General features: G+C 57.4%; 1 protein-coding gene and 1 pseudogene across 4 annotated transcripts in view; one reads left to right on the forward strand and one right to left on the reverse strand.

Annotated features, from left to right (window-relative positions):
* The window catches only part of LOC140193685 (NACHT, LRR and PYD domains-containing protein 3-like), a 112,996-nt gene that overhangs the window by 79,202 nt on the left and 13,189 nt on the right, over nt 1–20,605 (forward strand). The gene's annotated exons all lie outside the window — the stretch shown is intronic.
* On the reverse strand, nt 132–17,920 carry LOC140193684 (uncharacterized; annotated as a pseudogene).

Consider the following 20,605-nt stretch of genomic DNA (forward strand, 5'->3'; position numbering starts at 1 on the left):
ACGTCAGAGACCGCTGAGAGGGTCCCGCCAAGCTTTCCCACCCCACACACCCCTAAGAGGGCCCTGACACGCTGTGGGACCCCACACACCCCTGACAGTGTCCTGACAGACTGTGAGAACCCACACGTCCTTCACAGGTTCCTGACACACCGTGAGACCGGGCACACGTCATTGACAGGGTCCTGAAAGACTGTGTGAACCCGTAGACACCTGAAAGGCTCCTGACACACTGTGAGACCCCAGACACCCTTGACAGGGTCCTGACGCTCTGTGAGACTGCGCACCCGTCTGACAGTGTCCTGACAGACTGTGAGACCCCACACGTCCCTCACAGTTTCCTGACACACTGTGAGAACCCACATGTCCTTTACAGGTTACTGAAACACTGTGAGGCCACACACGTCACTGACAGGGTCCTGGCACACAGTGAGACCCACAGATCCCTTGCAGGGTCCTGACACACTGTGAGATCCACACACCCCTGACAGTGTCCTGACACACTGTGAGACCCCACACACCCCTGACAGGGTCCTGACACACTGTGAGATCCACACACCCCTGACAGGGTCCTGACATACTGTGAGATCCACACACCCCTGACAGGGTCCTGACACACTGTGAGATCCACACACCCCTGACAGGGTCCTGACACACTGTGAGACCCCACTCACCCCTGACAGGGACCTGACCTACTGTGAGACTCCACACTCCCCTTACAACATCCTGACACAGTGTGAGACCCTACACAGCCCTGATAGGTCCTGACACTCTGTGAGACCGCGCACACGTCTGACAGTGTCCTGACACATTGTGAGACCCCACACAACCCTGACATAGTCGTGACACACGGTGAGACACCAAACACTCCTGACAGAGTCAGACACACTGTGAGACCCCACACATCCCTGACCAGTTCCTGACACACTGTGAGACCCCACACGTCATTTACAGGGTCATGAAACTCTGTGAGACCACAAACACCCCTGACAGGGCCCTGAAACACTCTGAGACCGCAAACACCCCTGACAGGGCCCTGAAACACTGTGAGATCAACACACTCCTGACAGGGTCTGACACACTGAGACCCCACACGCCTCTGACAGGGTCCTGACACACAGTCAGACCACACACACCCCTGACAGTGTCCTGACACACTGTGAGACGTCAGTGACCGCTGACAGGGTCCCGCCAAGCTTTCCCACCCCACAAACACTTGACAGTGTCCTGACACACTGTGAGACCCCACACACCCTTGGCAGGGTCCTGACACACTCTGGCACCCCAGACATCATTGACAGGATCCTGACACACTGTGAGACCCCACACACCCCTAACAGGGCCCTGACACACTGTGAGACCCCACACACCCCTGACAGTGTCCTGACAGACTGTGAGAAGCCACACGTCCTTGACAGGTTCCTGACACTCTGTGAGACCGGGCACACGTCATTGACGGGGTCCTGAAAGAGTGTGTGAACCCGTAGACACCTGACAGGCTCCTGACACACTGTGAGACCCCAGACACCCTTGACAGGGTCCTGACACTCTGTGAGACCGCGCACACGTCTGACAGGGTCCTTAGAGACTGGGAGACCCCACACACCCCTGACAGGTTCCAGACACACTCTGAGACCCCACACATCATTGACAGGGTCCTGACACACTGTGAGTCCACACACATCCCTGACAGGGTCCTGACACTCTGTGAGACCCCACACACCCCTGACAGGGTCCTGACACACAGTGAGACCCCACACACCTCTGCCACTGTCCTGACACACTGTGAGACCCCACAAACCGCTGCCAGGGTCCTGACACACTGTGAGACCCCACACACCCCTGCCAGGGTCCTGACACCCGGTGTGACTCCGCACACCCCTGACAGGTTCCTGACAAACTGTGACAACCCACACACACCCCTGACAGGGTCCTGACACTCTGTGAGACCGCGCACACATCTGACAGTGTCCTGACAGACTGTGAGATCCCACACACCCCTGACAGGTTCCTGACACACTGGGAGACGCCACACATCCATGACAGGGTTCTGACACACTGTGAAACCCCACACACCCCTGACAGGTTCCTGACAGACTGTTACAACCCACACGTCACTGACAGGGTCCTTACACACTGTGAGACCCCACACACCCCTGACAGGTTCCTGACAGACTGTGACGACCCACATGTCCCTGACAGGTTTCTGACACACTGTGAGACCACGCACACGTCTGACAGGTTCCTGGCATACTGTGAGACCCCAGACACCATGTTATGGTTCTGACAAACTGTCAGATCCCACAAGTACCTGCCAGGGTCCTGACAGCCTGTGTGACCCTGCACATCTATGACAGGGTCATGACATACTGTGAGACTCCACACTCCCCTGAGAAGATCCTGACACAGTGTGAGACCCCACACAACACTGACATGGTCCGGACACACTGTGAGACCCCACATGTCATTTGTGGGGTCCTGAAACACTGTGAGACCCCAGACGCCTCTGACAGAGTCCTGACACACAGTTAGACCACACACACCCCTGACAGGGTCCTGACACACTGTGAGACGTCAGAGACCGCTGAGAGGGTCCCGCCAAGCTTTCCCACCCCACACACTCCTAAGAGGGCCCTGACACGCTGTGAGACCCCACACACCCCTGACAGTGTCCTGACAGACTGTGAGAACCCACACGTCCTTCACAGGTTCCTGACACACCGTGAGACCGGGCACACGTCATTGACAGGGTCCTGAAAGACTGTGCGAACCCGTAGACACCTGACAGGCTCCTGACACACTGTGAGACCCCAGACACCCTTGACAGGGTCCTGACGCTCTGTGAGACCACGCACCCGTCTGACAGTGTCCTGACAGACTGTGAGACCCCACACGTCCCTCACAGTTTCCTGACGCACTGTGAGAACCCACATGTCCTTTACGGGTTCCTGACACACTGTGAGGCCACACACGTCACTGACAGGGTCCTGGCACACAGTGAGACCCACAGATCCCTTGCAGGGTCCTGACACACTGTGAGATCCACACACCCCTGACAGTGTCCTGACACACTGTGAGACCCCACACACCCCTGACAGGGTCCTGACACACTGTGAGATCCACACACCCCTGACAGGGTCCTGACACACTGGGAAGACCCCACACACCCCTGACAGGGTCCTGACACATTGTGAGATCCACACACCCCTGACAGGGTCCTGACACACTGTGAGACCCCACTCACCCCTGACAGGGACCTGACCTACTGTGAGACTCCACACTCCCCTTACAAGATCCTGACACAGTGTGAGACCCTACACAGCCCTGATAGGTCCTGACACTCTGTGAGACCGCGCACACGTCTGACAGTGTCCTGACACATTGTGAGACCCCACACAACCCTGACATAGTCGTGACACACGGTGAGACACCAAACACTCCTGACAGAGTCAGACACACTGTGAGACCCCACACATCCCTGACCAGTTCCTGACACACTGTGAGACCCCACACGTCATTTGCAGGGTCATGAAACTCTGTGAGACCACAAACACCCCTGACAGGGCCCTGAAACACTGTGAGATCAACACACTCCTGACAGGGTCTGACACACTGAGACCCCGCACGCCTCTGACAGGGTCCTGACACACAGTCAGACCACACACACCCCTGACAGTGTCCTGACACACTGTGAGACGTCAGTGACCGCTGACAGGGTCCCGCCAAGCTTTCCCACCCCACAAACACTTGACAGTGTCCTGACACACTGTGAGACCCCACACACCCTTGGCAGGGTCCTGACACACTCTGGCACCCCAGACCTCATTGACAGGATCCTGACACACTGTGAGACCCCACACACCCCTAACAGGGCCCTGACACACTGTGAGACCCCACACACCCCTGACAGTGTCCTGACACACTGTGAGAACCCACACGTCCTTGACAGGTTCCTGACACTCTGTGAGACCGGGCACACGTCATTGACAGGGTCCTGAAAGAGTGTGTGAACCCGTAGACACCTGACAGGCTCCTGACACACTGTGAGACCCCAGACACCCTTGACAGGGTCCTGACAGACTGTGAGACCCCACACACCCCTGACAGTGTCCTGACACTCTGTGGGACCACGCACACGTCTGACAGGGTCCTTAGAGACTGGGAGACCCCACACACCCCTGTCAGGTTCCAGACACACTCTGAGACCCCACACATCATTGACAGGGTCCTGACACACTGTGAGACCCCACAAACCGCTGCCAGGGTCCTGACACACTGTGAGACCCCACACACCCCTGACAGGGTCCTGACACACTGGGAGACCCCACACACCTCTGCCACTGTCCTGACACACTGTGAGACCCCACAAACCGCTGCCAGGGTCCTGACACACTGTGAGACCCCACACACGCCTGCGAGGGTCCTGACACCCGGTGTGACTCCGCACACCCCTGACAGGTTCCTGACAAACTGTGACAACCCACACACACCCCTGACCGGGTCCTGACAGACTGTGAGACCCCACACACCCCTGACAGTGTCCTGACACTCTGTGGGACCACGCACACGTCTGACAGGGTCCTTAGAGACTGGGAGACCCCACACACCCCTGTCAGGTTTCAGACACACTCTGAGACCCCACACATCATTGACAGGGTCCTGACACACTGTGAGACCCCACAAACCGCTGCCAGGGTCCTGACACACTGTGAGACCCCACACACGCCTGCCAGGGTCCTGACACCCGGTGTGACTCCGCACAGCCCTGACAGGTTCCTGACACACTGGGAGATCCCACACACAGCTGACAGGATCCTTACACACTGTGAGACCCCACACACCCCTGACAGGTTCCTGACAGACTGTGACGACCCACATGTCCCTGACAGGTTTCTGACACACTGTGAGACCACACACACCCCTGACAGGGTCCTGACACACTTTGAGACCCCAGACACCCTTGACAGGGTCCTGACACTCTGTGAGACCGCGCACACGTCTGACAGTGTCCTGACAGACTGTAAGACCCCACACGTCCCTCACAGTTTCCTGACACACTGTGAGAACCCACATGTCCTTTACAGGTTCCTGACACACTGTGAGGCCACACAAGTCACTGACAGGGTCCTGGCACACAGTGAGACCCACAGATCCCTTGCAGGGTCCTGACACTCTGTGAGACCATGCACACGTCTGACACTGTCCTGACAGACTGTGAGAATCCACACACCCCTGACAGACTGCGAGACCCACACACCCCTGACAGTGTCCTGACACACTGGGAGACCCCACACACCCCTGACAGGGTCCTGACACACTGTGAGATCCACACACCCCTGACAGGGTCCTGACACACTGTGAGATCCACACACACCCGACAGGGTCCTGACACACTGTGAGATCCACACACCCCTGACAGGGTCCTGACACACTGTGAGACCCCACACACCCCTGACAGGGACCTGACACTCTGTGAGACCGAGCACACATCTGACAGGGTCCTGACAGAATGTGAGACCCCACACACCCCTGACAGGGTCCTGACACTCTGTGAGATCGAGCACACACCTGACAGGGTCCTGACAGCCTGTGAGACCCTGCACATCTATGACAGGGTCCTGACCTACTGTGAGACTCCACACTCCCCTTACAAGATCCTGACACAGTGTGAGACCCTACACAGCCCTGATAGGTCCTGACACTCTGTGAGACCGCGCACACGTCTGACAGTGTCCTGACACATTGTGAGACCCCACACAACCCTGACATAGTCCTGACACACGGTGAGACACCAAACACTCCTGACAGAGTCAGACACACTGTGAGACCCCACACACCCCTGACCAGTTCCTGACACACTGTGAGACCCCACACGTCATTTGCAGGGTCATGAAACTCTGTGAGACTGCAAACACCCCTGACAGGGCCCTGAAACACTGTGAGATCAACACACTCCTGACAGGGTCTGACACACTGAGACCCCAGACGCCTCTGACAGGGTCCTGACACACAGTCAGACCACACACACCCCTGACAGTGTCCTGACACACTGTGAGACGTCAGAGACCGCTGACAGGGTCCCGCCAAGCTTTCTCACCCCACAAACACTTGACAGTGTCCTGACACACTGTGAGACCCCACACACCCTTGGCAGGGTCCTGACACACTCTGGCAACCCAGACATCATTGACAGGATCCTGACACACTGTGAGACCCCACACACCCCTAACAGGGCCCTGACACACTGTGAGACCCCACACACCCCTGACAGTGTCCTGACACACTGTGAGAAGCCACACGTCCTTGACAGGTTCCTGACACTCTGTGAGACCGGGCACACGTCATTGACAGGGTCCTGAAAGAGTATGTGAACCCGTAGACACCTGACAGGCTCCTGACACTCTGTGAGACCCCACACACCCCTGACAGGGTCCTGACACACAGTGAGACCCCACACACCTCTGCCACTGTCCTAACACACTGTTAGACCCCACAAACCGCTGCCAGGGTCCTGACACACTGTGAGACCCCACACACCCCTGGCAGTGTCCTGACACCCGGTGTGACTCCGCACACCCCTGACAGGTTCCTGACAAACTGTGACAACCCACACACACCCCTGACAGGGTCCTGACACACTGTGAGATCCCACACACCCCTGACAGGTTCCTGACACACTGGGAGACCCCACACATCCATGACGGGGTTCTGACACACTGTGAAACCCCACACACCCCTGACAGGCTCGTGACAGACTGTTACAACCCACACGTCACTGACAGGGTCCTGACACACTGGGAGATCCCACACACAGCTGACAGGATCCTTACACACTGTGAGACCCCACACACCCCTGACAGGTTCCTGACAGACTGTGACGACCCACATGTCCCTGACAGGTTTCTGACACACTGTGAGACCACGCACACGTCTGACAGGTTCCTGGCATACTGTGAGACCCCACACACCATGTTATGGTTCTGACAAACTGTCAGATCCCACAAGTACCTGCCAGGGTCCTGACAGCCTGTGAGACCCTGCACATCTATGACAGGGTCATGACATACTGTGAGACTCCACACTCCCCTGAGAAGGTCCTGACACAGTGTGAGACCCCACACAACACTGACATGGTCCGGACACACTGTGAGACCCCACACACCCCTGCCCGGTTCCTGACACACTGTGAGACCCCACACGTCATTTGTGGGGTCCTGAAACACTGTGAGACCCCAGACGCCTCTGACAGGGTCCTGACACACAGTTAGACCACACACACCCCTGACAGGGTCCTGACACACTGTGAGACGTCAGAGACCGCTGAGAGGGTCCCGCCAAGCTTTCCCACCCCACACACCCCTAAGAGGGCCCTGACACTCTGTGAGACCCCACACACCCCTGACAGTGTCCTGACACTCTGTGAGACCCCACACACCCCTGACAGGGTCCTGACACACAGTGAGACCCCACACACCTCTGCCACTGTCCTGACACACTGTGAGACCCCACAAACCGCTGCCAGGGTCCTGACACCCTGTGAGACCCCACACACCCCTGCCAGGGTCCTGACACCCGGTGTGACTCCGCACACCCCTGACAGGTTCCTGACAAACTGTGACAACCCACACACACCCCTGACAGGGTCCTGACACTCTGTGAGACCGCGCACACATCTGACAGTGTCCTGACGGACTGTGAGATCCCACACACCCCTGACAGGTTCCTGACACACTGGGAGACGCCACACATCCATGACAGGGTTCTGACACACTGTGAAACCCCACACACCCCTGACAGGTTCCTGACAAACTGTGACAACCCACACACACCCCTGACAGGGTCCTGACACACTGTGAGATCCCACACACCCCTGACAGGTTCCTGACACACTGGGAGACCCCACACATTCATGACGGGGTTCTAACACACTGTGAAACCCCACACACCCCTGACAGGCTCGTGACAGACTGTGAGACCCGTTACACCCCTGACAGGGTCCTGACAGACTGTGAGACCCCACACACCCCTGGCAGGTTCCTGACACACTGTGAGACCCCACACACCATGTTATGGTTCTGACAAACTGTCAGACCCCACAAGTACCTGCCAGGGTCCTGACAGCCTGTGAGACCCTGCACATCTATGACAGGGTCATGACATACTGTGAGACTCCACACTCCCCTGAGAAAGTCCTGGTACAGTGTGAGACCCCACACAACACTGTCATGGTCCGGGCACACTGTGAGACCCCACACGTCATTTGTGGGGTCCTGAAACACTGTGAGACCCCAGACGCCTCTGACAGGGTTCTGACACGCAGTTAGACTACACACACCCCTGACAGGGTCCTGACACACTGTGAGACGTCAGAGACCGCTGAGAGGGTCCCGCCAAGCTTTCCCACCCCACACACCCCTAAGAGGGCCCTGACACACTGTGAGACCCCACACACCCCTGACAGTGTCCTGACAGACTGTGAGAACCCACACGTCCTTCACAGGTTCCTGACACACCGTGAGACTGGGCACACGTCATTGACAGGGTCCTGAAAGACTGTGTGAACCCATAGACACCTGACAGGCTCCTGACACACTGAGACCCCAGACACCCTTGACAGGGTCCTGACGCTCTGTGAGACCGCGCACCCGTCTGACAGTGTCCTGACAGACTGTGAGACCCCACACGTCCCTCACAGTTTCCTGACACACTGTGAGAACCCACATGTCCTTTACAGGTTCCTGACACACTGTGAGGCCACACACGTCACTGACAGGGTCCTGGCACACAGTGAGACCCACAGATCCCTTGCAGGGTCCTGACACTCTGTGAGACCGTGCACACGTCAGACACTGTCCTGACAGACTGTGAGAATCCACACACCCCTGACAGACTGCGAGACCCACACACCTCTGACAGTGTCCTGACACACTGTGAGATCCACACACCCCTGACAGGGTCCTGACACACTGTGAGATCCACACACCCCTGACAGACTGCGAGACCCACACACCTCTGACAGTGTCCTGACACACTGTGAGATCCACACACCCCTGACAGGGTCCTGACACACTGTGAGACCCCACACACCCCTGACAGGGTCCTGACACACTGTGAGATCCACACACCCCTGACAGGGTCCTGACACACTGTGAGATCCACACACCCCCTGACAGGGTCCTGACACACTGGGAGAACGCACACACCCCTGACAGGGTCCTGACACACTGTGAGATCCACACACCCCTGACAGGGTCCTGACACACTGTGAGACCCCACACACCCCTGACAGGGACCTGACACTCTGTGAGACCGAGCACACATCTGACAGGGTCCTGACAGAATGTGAGACACCACACACACCTGACAGGGTCCTGACACACTGTGAGATCCACACACCCCTGACAGGGTCCTGACACACTGTGAGATCCACACACCCCTGACAGGGTCCTGACACACTGTGAGACCCCACACTCCCCTGACAGGGTCCTGACACTCTGTGAGACCGAGCACACATCTGACAGGGTCCTGACACACTGTGAGACCCACACACACCTGACAGGGTCCTGACAGCCTGTGAGACCCTGCACATCTATGACAGGGTCCTGACCTACTGTGAGACTCCACACTCCCCTTACAAGATCCTGACACAGTGTGAGACCCTACACAGCCCTGATAGGTCCTGACACTCTGTGAGACCGCGCACACGTCTGACAGTGTCCTGACACATTGTGAGACCCCACACACCCCTGGCAGGTTCCTGACACACTGTGAGACCCCACACACCATGTTATGGTTCTGACAAACTGTCAGACCCCACAAGTACCTGCCAGGGTCCTGACAGCCTGTGAGACCCTGCACATCTATGACAGGGTCATGACATACTGTGAGACTCCACACTCCCCTGAGAAAGTCCTGGTACAGTGTGAGACCCCACACAACACTGTCATGGTCCGGGCACACTGTGAGACCCCACACGTCATTTGTGGGGTCCTGAAACACTGTGAGACCCCAGACGCCTCTGACAGGGTTCTGACACGCAGTTAGACTACACACACCCCTGACAGGGTCCTGACACACTGTGAGACGTCAGAGACCGCTGAGAGGGTCCCGCCAAGCTTTCCCACCCCACACACCCCTAAGAGGGCCCTGACACACTGTGAGACCCCACACACCCCTGACAGTGTCCTGACAGACTGTGAGAACCCACACGTCCTTCACAGGTTCCTGACACACCGTGAGACTGGGCACACGTCATTGACAGGGTCCTGAAAGACTGTGTGAACCCATAGACACCTGACAGGCTCCTGACACACTGAGACCCCAGACACCCTTGACAGGGTCCTGACGCTCTGTGAGACCGCGCACCCGTCTGACAGTGTCCTGACAGACTGTGAGACCCCACACGTCCCTCACAGTTTCCTGACACACTGTGAGAACCCACATGTCCTTTACAGGTTCCTGACACACTGTGAGGCCACACACGTCACTGACAGGGTCCTGGCACACAGTGAGACCCACAGATCCCTTGCAGGGTCCTGACACTCTGTGAGACCGTGCACACGTCAGACACTGTCCTGACAGACTGTGAGAATCCACACACCCCTGACAGACTGCGAGACCCACACACCTCTGACAGTGTCCTGACACACTGTGAGATCCACACACCCCTGACAGGGTCCTGACACACTGTGAGATCCACACACCCCTGACAGACTGCGAGACCCACACACCTCTGACAGTGTCCTGACACACTGTGAGATCCACACACCCCTGACAGGGTCCTGACACACTGTGAGACCCCACACACCCCTGACAGGGTCCTGACACACTGTGAGATCCACACACCCCTGACAGGGTCCTGACACACTGTGAGATCCACACACCCCCTGACAGGGTCCTGACACACTGGGAGAACGCACACACCCCTGACAGGGTCCTGACACACTGTGAGATCCACACACCCCTGACAGGGTCCTGACACACTGTGAGACCCCACACACCCCTGACAGGGACCTGACACTCTGTGAGACCGAGCACACATCTGACAGGGTCCTGACAGAATGTGAGACACCACACACACCTGACAGGGTCCTGACACACTGTGAGATCCACACACCCCTGACAGGGTCCTGACACACTGTGAGATCCACACACCCCTGACAGGGTCCTGACACACTGTGAGACCCCACACTCCCCTGACAGGGTCCTGACACTCTGTGAGACCGAGCACACATCTGACAGGGTCCTGACACACTGTGAGACCCACACACACCTGACAGGGTCCTGACAGCCTGTGAGACCCTGCACATCTATGACAGGGTCCTGACCTACTGTGAGACTCCACACTCCCCTTACAAGATCCTGACACAGTGTGAGACCCTACACAGCCCTGATAGGTCCTGACACTCTGTGAGACCGCGCACACGTCTGACAGTGTCCTGACACATTGTGAGACCCCACACAACCCTGACATAGTCCTGACACACGGTGAGACCCCACACGTCATTTGCAGGGTCATGAAACTCTGTGAGACCGCAAACACCCCTGACAGGGCCCTGAAACACTGTGAGATCAACCCACTCCTGACAGGGTCTGACACACTGAGACCCCAGACGCCTCTGACAGGGTCCTGACACACAGTCAGACCACACACACCCCTGACAGTGTCCTGACACACTGTGAGACGTCAGTGACCGCTGACAGGGTCCCGCCAAGCTTTCCCACCCCACAAACACTTGACAGTGTCCTGACACACTGTGAGACCCCACACACCCTTGGCAGGGTCCTGACACACTCTGGCACCCCAGACATCATTGACAGGATCCTGACACACTGTGAGACCCCACACACCCCTAACAGGGCCCTGACACACTGTGAGACCCCACACACCCCTGACAGTGTCCTGACAGACTGTGAGAAGCCACACGTCCTTGACAGGTTCCTGACACTCTGTGAGACCGGGCACACGTCATTGACGGGGTCCTGAAAGAGTGTGTGAACCCGTAGACACCTGACAGGCTCCTGACACACTGTGAGACCCCAGACACCCTTGACAGGGTCCTGACACTCTGTGAGACCGGGCACACGTCACTGACAGGGTCCTGAAAGAGTGTGTGAACCCGTAGACACCTGACAGGCTCCTGACACACTGTGAGACCCCAGACACCCTTGACAGGGTCCTGACACTCTGTGAGACCGCGCACACGTCTGACAGGGTCCTTAGAGACTGGGAGACCCCACACACCCCTGACAGGTTCCAGACACACTCTGAGACCCCACACATCATTGACAGGGTCCTGACACACTGTGAGTCCACACACATCCCTGACAGGGTCCTGACACTCTGTGAGACCCCACACACCCCTGACAGGGTCCTGACACACAGTGAGACCCCACACACCCCTGCCAGGGTCCTGACACCCGGTGTGACTCCGCACACCCCTGACAGGTTCCGGACAAACTGTGACAACCCACACACACCCCTGACAGGGTCCTGACACACTGTGAGATCCCACACACCCCTGACAGGTTCCTGACACACTGAGAGACCCCACACATCCATGACAGGGTTCTGACACACTGTGAAACCCCACACACCCCTGACAGGCTCGTGACAGACTGTGAGACCCGACACACCCCTGACAGGGTCCTGACAGACTGTGAGACCCCACACACCCCTGGCAGGTTCCTGACAAACTGTTACAACCCACACGTCACTGACAGGGTCCTGACACACTGGGAGATCCCACACACAGCTGACAGGATCCTTACACACTGTGAGACCCCACACACCCCTGACAGGTTCCTGACAGACTGTGACGACCCACATGTCCCTGACAGGTTTCTGACACACTGTGAGACCACGCACACGTCTGACAGGTTCCTGGCATACTGTGAGAACCCACACACCATGTTATGGTTCTGACAAACTGTCAGACCCCACAAGTACCTGCCAGGGTCCTGACAGCCTGTGAGACCCTGCACATCTATGACAGGGTCATGACATACTGTGAGACTCCACACTCCCCTGAGAAAGTCCTGACACAGTGTGAGACCCCACACAACACTGACATGGTCCGGACACACTGTGAGAACCCACATGTCCTTTACAGGTTCCTGACACACTGTGAGACCCCACACACCCCTGCCCGGTTCCTGACACACTGTGAGACCCCACATGTCATTTGTGGGGTCCTGAAACACTGTGAGACCCCAGACGCCTCTGACAGGGTCCTGACACACAGTTAGACCACACACACCCCTGACAGGGTCCTGACACACTGTGAGACGTCAGAGACCGCTGAGAGGGTCCCGCCAAGCTTTCCCACCCCACACACCCCTAAGAGGGCCCTGACACGCTGTGAGACCCCACACACCCCTGACAGTGTCCTGACAGACTGTGAGAACCCACACGTCCTTCACAGGTTCCTGACACACCGTGAGACCGGGCACACGTCATTGACAGGGTCCTGAAAGACTGTGTGAACCCGTAGACACCTGAAAGGCTCCTGACACACTGTGAGACCCCAGACACCCTTGACAGGGTCCTGACGCTCTGTGAGACTGCGCACCCGTCTGACAGTGTCCTGACAGACTGTGAGACCCCACACGTCCCTCACAGTTTCCTGACACACTGTGAGAACCCACATGTCCTTTACAGGTTCCTGACACACTGTGAGGCCACACACGTCACTGACAGGGTCCTGGCACACAGTGAGACCCACAGATCCCTTGCAGGGTCCTGACACACTGTGAGATCCACACACCCCTGACAGTGTCCTGACACACTGTGAGACCCCACACACCCCTGACAGGGTCCTGACACACTGTGAGATCTACACACCCCTGACAGGGTCCTGACACACTGTGAGATCCACACACCCCTGACAGGGTCCTGACACACTGTGAGACCCCACTCACCCCTGACAGGGACCTGACCTACTGTGAGACTCCACACTCCCCTTACAACATCCTGACACAGTGTGAGACCCTACACAGCCCTGATAGGTCCTGACACTCTGTGAGACCGCGCACACGTCTGACAGTGTCCTGACACATTGTGAGACCCCACACAACCCTGACATAGTCGTGACACACGGTGAGACACCAAACACTCCTGACAGAGTCAGACACACTGTGAGACCCCACACATCCCTGACCAGTTCCTGACACACTGTGAGACCCCACACGTCATTTGCAGGGTCATGAAACTCTGTGAGACCACAAACACCCCTGACAGGGCCCTGAAACACTGTGAGACCGCAAACACCCCTGACAGGGCCCTGACACTCTGTGAGATCGAGCACACACCTGACAGGGTCCTGACAGCCTGTGAGACCCTGCACATCTATGACAGGGTCCTGACCTACTGTGAGACTCCACACTCCCCTTACAAGATCCTGACACAGTGTGAGACCCTACACAGCCCTGATAGGTCCTGACACTCTGTGAGACCGCGCACACGTCTGACAGTGTCCTGACACATTGTGAGACCTCACACAACCCTGACATAGTCCTGACACACGGTGAGACACCAAACACTCCTGACAGAGTCAGACACACTGTGAGACCCCACACATCCCTGACCAGTTCCTGACACACTGTGAGACCCCACACGTCATTTGCAGGGTCATGAAACTCTGTGAGACCGCAAACACCCCTGACAGGGCCCTGAAACACTGTGAGATCAACACACTCCTGACAGGGTCTGACACACTGAGACCCCACACGCCTCTGACAGGGTCCTGACACACAGTCAGACCACACACACCCCTGACAGTGTCCTGACACACTGTGAGACGTCAGAGACCGCTGACAGGGTCCCGCCAAGCTCTCCCACCCCACAAACAGTTGACAGTGTCCTGACGCACTGTGAGACCCCACACACCCTTGGCAGGGTCCTGACACACTCTGGCACCCCAGACATCATTGACAGGATCCTGACACACTGTGAGACCCCACACACCCCTAACAGGGCCCTGACACACTGTGAGACCCCACACACCCCTGACAGTGTCCTGACACACTGTGAGAAGCCACACGTCCTTGACAGGTTCCTGACACTCTGTGAGACCGGGCACACGTCTGACAGTGTCCTGACAGACTGTGAGAACCCACACACCCCTGACCGGGTCCTGACAGACTGTAAGACCCCACACACCCCTGACAGTGTCCTGACACTCTGTGGGACCACGCACACGTCTGACAGGGTCCTTAGAGACTGGGAGACCCCACACACCCCTGACAGGTTCCAGACACACTCTGAGACCCCACACATCATTGACAGGGTCCTGACACACTGTGAGATCCACACACCCCTGACAGGGTCCTGACACACTGTGAGACCCCACACACCGCTGACAGGGACCTGACACACTGGGAGACCCCACACTCCCCTGACAGGGTCCTGACACACTGTGAGATCCACACACCCCCGACAGGGTCCTGACACACTGTGAGACCCCACACTCCCCTGACAGGGTCCTGACACTCTGTGAGATCGAGCACACACCTGACAGGGTCCTGACAGCCTGTGAGACCCTGCACATCTATGACAGGGTCCTGACCTACTGTGAGACTCCACACTCCCCTTACAAGATCCTGACACAGTGTGAGACCCTACACAGCCCTGATAGGTCCTGACACTCTGTGAGACCGCGCACACGTCTGACAGTGTCCTGACACATTCTGAGACCCCACACAACCCTGACATAGTCCTGACACACGGTGAGACACCAAACACTCCTGACAGAGTCAGACACACTGTGAGACCCCACACATCCCTGACCAGTTCCTGACACACTGTGAGACCCCACACGTCATTTGCAGGGTCATGAAACTCTGTGAGACCGCAAACACCCCTGACAGGGCCCTGAAACACTGTGAGATCAACACACTCCTGACAGGGTCTGACACACTGAGACCCCAGACGCCTCTGACAGGTCCTGACACACAGTCAGACCACACACACCCCTGACAGTGTCCTGACACACTGTGAGACGTCAGTGACCGCTGACAGGGTCCCGCCAAGCTTTCCCACCCCACAAACACTTGACAGTGTCCTGACACACTGTGAGACCCCACACACCCTTGGCAGGGTCCTGACACACTCTGGCAACCCAGACATCATTGACAGGATCCTGACACACTGTGAGACCCCACACACCCCTAACAGGGCCCTGACACACTGTGAGACCCCACACACCCCTGACAGTGTCCTGACACACTGTGAGAAGCCACACGTCCTTGACAGGTTCCTGACACTCTGTGAGACCGGGCACACGTCATTGACGGGGTCCTGAAAGAGTGTGTGAACCCGTAGACACCTGACAGGCTCCTGACACACTGTGAGACCCCAGACACCCTTGACAGGGTCCTGACACTCTGTGAGACCGCGCACACGTCTGACAGGGTCCTTAGAGACTGGGAGACCCCACACACCCCTGACAGGTTCCAGACACACTCTGAGACCCCACACATCATTGACAGGGTCCTGACACACTGTGAGTCCACACACATCCCTGACAGGGTCCTGACACTCTGTGAGACCCCACACACCCCTGACAGGGCCCTGACACACAGTGAGACCCCACACACCTCTGCCACTGTCCTGACACACTGTGAGACCCCACAAACCGCTGCCAGGGTCCTGACACACTGTGAGACCCCACACACCCCTGCCAGGGTCCTGACACCCGGTGTGACTCCGCACACCCCTGACAGGTTCCTGACAAACTGTGACAACCCACACACACCCCTGACAGGGTCCTGACACTCTGTGAGACCGCGCACACATCTGACAGTGTCCTGACGGACTGTGAGATCCCACACACCCCTGACAGGTTCCTGACACACTGGGAGACGCCACACATCCATGACAGGGTTCTGACACACTGTGAAACCCCACACACCCCTGACAGGTTCCTGACAGACTGTTACAACCCACACGTCACTGACAGGGTCCTTACACACTGTGAGACCCCACACACCCCTGACAGGGTCCTGACAGACTGTGAAACCCCACACACCTCTGGCAGGTTCCTGACAAACTGTTACAACCCACACGTCACTGACAGGGTCCTGACACACTGGGAGATCCCACACACAGCTGACAGGATCCTTACACACTGTGAGACCCCACACACCCCTGACAGGTTCCTGACAGACTGTGACGACCCACATGTCCCTGACAGGTTTCTGACACACTGTGAGACCACGCACACGTCTGACAGGTTCCTGGCATACTGTGAGACCCCACACACCATGTTATGGTTCTGACAAACTGTCAGATCCCACAAATACCTGCCAGGGTCCTGACAGCCTGTGTGACCCTGCACATCTATGACAGGGTCATGACATACTGTGAGACTCCACACTCCCCTGAGAAGATCCTGACACAGTGTGAGACCCCACACAACACTGACATGGTCCGGACACACTGTGAGACCCCACACGTCATTTGTGGGGTGCTGAAACACTGTGAGACCCCAGACGCCTCTGACAGGGTCCTGACACACAGTTAGACCACACACACCCCTGACAGGGTCCTGACACACTGTGAGACGTCAGAGACCGCTGAGAGGGTCCCGCCAAGCTTTCCCACCCCACACACTCCTAAGAGGGCCCTGACACGCTGTGAGACCCCACACACCCCTGACAGTGTCCTGACAGACTGTGAGAACCCACACGTCCTTCACAGGTTCCTGACACACCGTGAGACCGGGCACACGTCATTGACAGGGTCCTGAAAGACTGTGCGAACCCGTAGACACCTGACAGGCTCCTGACACACTGTGAGACCCCAGACACCCTTGACAGGGTCCTGACGCTCTGTGAGACCACGCACCCGTCTGACAGTGTCCTGACAGACTGTGAGACCCCACACGTCCCTCACAGTTTCCTGACGCACTGTGAGAACCCACATGTCCTTTACGGGTTCCTGACACACTGTGAGGCCACACACGTCACTGACAGGGTCCTGGCACACAGTGAGACCCACAGATCCCTTGCAGGGTCCTGACACACTGTGAGACCCCACACACCCCTGACAGGGTCCTGACACACTGTGAGATCCACACACCCCTGACAGGGTCCTGACACACTGTGAGATCCACACACCCCTGACAGTGTCCTGACACACTGTGAGACCCCACACACCCCTGACAGGGTCCTGACACACTGTGAGATCCACACACCCCTGACAGTGTCCTGACACACTGTGAGACCCCACACACCCCTGACAGGGTCCTGACACACTGTGAGATCCACACACCCCTGACAGGGTCCTGACACACTGGGAGACCCCACACACCCCTGACAGGGTCCTGACACATTGTGAGATCCACACACCCCTGACAGGGTCCTGACACACTGTGAGACCCCACTCACCCCTGACAGGGACCTGACCTACTGTGAGACTCCACACTCCCCTTACAAGATCCTGACACAGTGTGAGACCCTACACAGCCCTGATAGGTCCTGACACTCTGTGAGACCGCGCACACGTCTGACAGTGTCCTGACACATTGTGAGACCCCACACAACCCTGACATAGTCGTGACACACGGTGAGACACCAAACACTCCTGACAGAGTCAGACACACTGTGAGACCCCACACATCCCTGACCAGTTCCTGACACACTGTGAGACCCCACACGTCATTTGCAGGGTCATGAAACTCTGTGAGACCGCAAACACCCCTGACAGGGCCCTGAAACACTGTGAGATCAACACACTCCTGACAGGGTCTGACACACTGAGACCCCGCACGCCTCTGACAGGGTCCTGACACACAGTCAGACCACACACACCCCTGACAGTGTCCTGACACACTGTGAGACGTCAGTGACCGCTGACAGGGTCCCGCCAAGCTTTCCCACCCCACAAACACTTGACAGTGTCCTGACACACTGTGAGACCCCACACACCCTTGGCAGGGTCCTGACACACTCTGGCACCCCAGACCTCATTGACAGGATCCTGACACACTGTGAGACCCCACACACCCCTAACAGGGCCCTGACACACTGTGAGACCCCACACACCCCTGACAGTGTCCTGACACACTGTGAGAACCCACACGTCCTTGACAGGTTCCTGACACTCTGTGAGACCGGGCACACGTCATTGACAGGGTCCTGAAAGAGTGTGTGAACCCGTAGACACCTGACAGGCTCCTGACACACTGTGAGACCCCAGACACCCTTGACAGGGTCCTGACAGACTGTGAGACCCCACACACCCCTGACAGTGTCCTGACACTCTGTGGGACCACGCACACGTCTGACAGGGTCCTTAGAGACTGGGAGACCCCACACACCCCTGTCAGGTTCCAGACACACTCTGAGACCCCACACATCATTGACAGGGTCCTGACACACTGTGAGACCCCACACACCCCTGACAGGGTCCTGACACACTGGGAGACCCCACACACCTCTGCCACTGTCCTGACACACTGTGAGACCCCACAAACCGCTGCCAGGGTCCTGACACACTGTGAGACCCCACACACGCCTGCGAGGGTCCTGACACCCGGTGTGACTCCGCACACCCCTGACAGGTTCCTGACAAACTGTGACAACCCACACACACCCCTGACCGGGTCCTGACACACTGTGAGATCCCACACACCCCTGACAGTGTCCTGACACTCTGTGGGACCACGCACACGTCTGACAGGGTCCTTAGAAACTGGGAGACCCCACACACCCCTGTCAGGTTTCAGACACACTCTGAGACCCCACACATCATTGACAGGGTCCTGACACACTGTGAGACCCCACAAACCGCTGCCAGGGTCCTGACACACTGTGAGACCCCACACACGCCTGCCAGGGTCCTGACACCCGGTGTGACTCCGCACAGCCCTGACAGGTTCCTGACACACTGGGAGATCCCACACACAGCTGACAGGATCCTTACACACTGTGAGACCCCACACACCCCTGACAGGTTCCTGACAGACTGTGACGACCCACATGTCCCTGACAGGTTTCTGACACACTGTGAAACCACACACACCCCTGACAGGGTCCTGACACACTGTGAGACCCCAGACACCCTTGACAGGGTCCTGACACTCTGTGAGACCGCGCACACGTCTGACAGTGTCCTGACAGACTGTGAGACCCCACACGTCCCTCACAGTTTCCTGACACACTGTGAGAACCCACATGTCCTTTACAGGTTCCTGACACACTGTGAGGCCACACACGTCACTGACAGGGTCCTGGCACACAGTGAGACCCACAGATCCCTTGCAGGGTCCTGACACTCTGTGAGACCGTGCACACGTCAGACACTGTCCTGACAGACTGTGAGAATCCACACACCCCTGACAGACTGCGAGACCCACACACCCCTGACAGTGTCCTGACACACTGGGAGACCCCACACACCCCTGACAGGGTCCTGACACACTGTGAGATCCACACACCCCTGACAGGGTCCTGACACACTGTGAGATCCACACACACCCGACAGGGTCCTGACACACTGTGAGATCCACACACCCCTGACAGGGTCCTGACACACTGTGAGACCCCACACACCCCTGACAGGGACCTGACACTCTGTGAGACCGAGCACACATCTGACAGGGTCCTG

This window comes from Mobula birostris, unplaced genomic scaffold (assembly GCF_030028105.1).
Source record: "Mobula birostris isolate sMobBir1 unplaced genomic scaffold, sMobBir1.hap1 scaffold_710, whole genome shotgun sequence".
NCBI classification, from domain to species: domain Eukaryota; kingdom Metazoa; phylum Chordata; class Chondrichthyes; order Myliobatiformes; family Myliobatidae; genus Mobula; species Mobula birostris.